This window comes from Pteropus alecto, unplaced genomic scaffold (genome assembly GCF_000325575.1).
Source record: "Pteropus alecto unplaced genomic scaffold, ASM32557v1 scaffold14, whole genome shotgun sequence".
Lineage (NCBI taxonomy): Eukaryota > Metazoa > Chordata > Mammalia > Chiroptera > Pteropodidae > Pteropus > Pteropus alecto.
The window spans coordinates 17493063-17496612 of NW_006436810.1; positions in this window are offsets into that span (position 1 = coordinate 17493063).

The following is a 3550-nucleotide window of genomic DNA, read 5'->3' on the forward strand; positions in this document are numbered from 1 at the left end:
CTCGCCCAGCCCCAGCGCCCCGGTCCTTGGTGGCCACCGGGACGCCGGCCCGGGCCGCAGGCCCCTGGAGCTGAGAACCGCATGCGCAGGGGTGCAGGGCTCTGTGCCCTGCCTCCATTGAGTTGTGTGTCTAGCTGGTCGCCCACCTCCGTGACTCAGTGTCACCCTTTCCTCCACGATGAGTAAACTGACATTAAAGAGCTGGCGATTAAAGAACAAAGATGCAGGCTGGTGCGGGCCAATGCACTGATTTTCAGAGCAGGAAGGTCAGTTCTGGACCTTTAAACTTTGTCATCTAAAGCATTTAGGAAGAAAGAGGTAAAGGCTAGGAATTAGTATAAACTCGTTAAATGGACACACCGAACGAGGCAGCATTTTTCTGGTTGGAATGGATGAAGTTAGACATGTAAATTAGGGAGACGTTATGACGTAGCTGCAACTGCGTGTGAATTTCAGCAAGAACTTAGTCTTCGAGTGGCCTTTAGGGAGCCGGAGAAGTGTTGGCTGACCAGTGATCCAGGTGTGCAGAATCACAGTTGGATAACAACTGCACAGAATTTTGATGAGTGGCGACAGTTTCTGGAAGGTCTTCAAGGCCTGTCTCACTGCTTTTGCCTCTGTCAAAAATAACGTATGGGGCAGTGTCTCATAACTTGGAAGATGGCTTAGGATAGAGAAAAAATAGGAAATTTGCGTTGACATGACGCTGGGAACCTATTCTGCCAGTCTTATCCTGCCAAATGGCTTCACTGTCACCTGATCTTTCAAATCCCGAACTTAGAAATAATACTTTTTCTCTTGTTCCCCAAGCATTTCATAATTAAGTCTTGCAGCTTCTGCCTCAGAAGTGGATTTCCATCAGGCCCTGATCTGTCCAACTGAAATGTCACCCCCCTGGCCCTGCCGTTGTTGCATCTCTCAGGTGGACTTCTGTAGGAGCCTTCTGACTGGTCTCCTGCTAGTCTTGTCCTATGAATGTGTCACCTGTCAGCTGGAAGGGCCTCTTAAATGTAAATCAGGTGGTGCTGGCCCTGATTAAAACGCGAGTGGATTCCGCAGGCCTGCGGGTTCCTGTGGGTCTTACTCCTTAGTCCCACTCCCGTTTCTCCCATCGCTCTAGCATCGAGTCCTCTGCTCCTCGATGCCGCATGTGTCCATGTGTCGGGGCCTTTGCTGCTCCCCGCGCTGCTCATTCTCTAGGTCTCAGCGCTTCAGCTTCCTAAACCTAAGACGAACTTCCCGCTCTACGCCTGCCTTTCTCTACCGCCGAGGTTCCCACAGTGTGGGTCGTGGGGCCCTGGGGATCCCACACTCTTCTAGGGGTCCGCAAGGCACATGTGGCCTTTTCACTTGGTTAACATTTGCACTGATCATACAAAAGCAGTTAGGGGTAAAACTCCCGAGGCCTCAGCGCAGATCAAGGTGGTGGTGGCTGCGTTATCGCCATGTGTCCCACTCAGAAACCCCATACTGCAAATGCAACAGAATGCAGAGCAGATGCGAGGGTCTACCTGTTGCCTCTTAAGCCAGATGTTAAAAAGATTTAGAAAGTGAAAACTTAGTATTCTTTTGAGAATATATTTTTCATAAAAAACTGTTAAATGATAAATTTATTTTTAAATGAATATTTGTAAAGTCCTAGTTTTAATTTATAATAGGGCAAATATTAATAGATATAAGCCATGTAGACCTGTCTTTGGGGTCTTCAGTAATATTTAAGAATGTAGAGTGGTCCTGAAACGAAAACGTTTGAGGACCCTTGTGCTATTAGTTTACTCTCAATGATGTTTCTCATAATCTGCAATTACTATTATTTTTTGTGTTGCCCATTATCAATTTTATTTTTAAGAAAAACCTGGGAGGTAGGTGGGAATTTTTACAGATAGAGGAAATGAGAAACAGCGTAAGTGATTTGGCAGGTCCACTCAGCTAGTAAGTGGCAGAGTTGAGATTCAAATCTACATTTGAGTCCAAAGTGTGCATTTTATTGCTCAGCCTTGATGAATGTAAAGCTCTATGGATGGGTTAATTCATGTTTTCGACACATACGTTAAAGCAGTTCTTGGGATAGGTGGGCTCTCCGCTAGGGGCTCAAAGTTCCAGGTCAGAGCCATGGCCTCTGCCTTGGCGCTTCACGACAGTGTGTCTGTCCCATGGTGGCAGGAGCAGCTTGTGGCCTCAGATAACAGGTGCTCAGATTCTAGGCTTTCCAGAGAAAACTGTCCAAACAGACCCCTGGAGCATTTCTCGCAGTGGTGACTGGCGCGGGGCAGGGTTCGAGAGGTGGTAGCCTGCGTCGTCTGTAAGTCTGCAGGGTGGGCCAGAGCGCCTGCTTCGTGCCTGGCACCATCCTGGGGTGTGAAGGTGAGTGCGGCAGGATTTTGTTCTTTATCACAGTTTTCTCAGTTTACTCTTAAGAAGCAGGAACGTGACCTCGAGGGCCACTGTGTTTTAGGATCTCATGGCTTCCATCTGTTCTCTCAGCAGACGGGTGCAGGACTTTTCTTCCCAGCCGCACCTTTAGCTGGCTGCCTGCAGAGTCTGTTTTGTTGGAGAGGTTTGTCATGCTGCATTTCCAGAGAGCTGACACAGGCAGACCTGGAGCCGAGGAACAAGCAGGTTCTTTCTTGTGCAGATGACCAGTTTGGGCCTTGTGGAGTTTCTGGATGAATTCAGGAACGCTACACTGTCCCCTCAGGAGAGGTGACGACTGGGACAGGCTGTGTGGTGGAACGTCACTTTTCACAAAGCAGCAGCGTGTGGTGGCCTCTGGTTAACCCAGGTGCTGTTGGTGGGCGGCGATTCAGGGCAGGCAGTCAGGGGTCCCGCATGAAAAAGCTTCATAAAGGCACGACCTTCCTTCTCCACGGCTGAACTTTGGCAGGCAGGCAGGAAGTCGGCATGCTGGTTACCTCGAGGGAGGTGTGATTGGGTAACACTTAAGTTCTGAAACTTTTCTGATCCTGGGAGCAGTAGTGAGCGAACATCGGTTCAAAGTCTTGATCTTTGACACAAAACTAGGCTTGGAAAACCACACTAAGCCATGGGTCTTCGTTATGTAAGCTGAGCTGAGCAGTTTTTTGTAAGCGCATTATGTCCCAGGGTCTTCCCACTGTCTCTGTGACAAGGACGCTATCCCTGCGTGTCAGGAGCCAGCGGTGCCTGCAAACCAGTCTGTGGTGCTGAGACCTTCAGCGAGTGTTACCGCAGCTCGGCAGGGTCTCCCCTGGAGGCCCTTACAGGGCCCCGTGACCAGGCCGCTCTGGGTCGGCTGACATCCGGGCACTGAGGGGGATCTGGCTGTGAGTGCCCCTGAGGCTCCCGGATGCCCATCCTGTGCGGAGGACACAAGCAGCGGGGCTGTCCCCCTGTGGGTGGCGGGGGCGGGGGTTCCCGGGGAGCCCGATGCGCGGGGGCGCCCCGACAGCGCCCTCTGGAGTTGGAGGGGTCCCCGCAGTGGGTGCAGGGGAGGAGCTTGTGTCACCCATGAGGGGCGCGGCGGCTGCGGGCGGCGCTCCCGGGCGCGAGTGACAGGTCGCAGCTGGCGCGC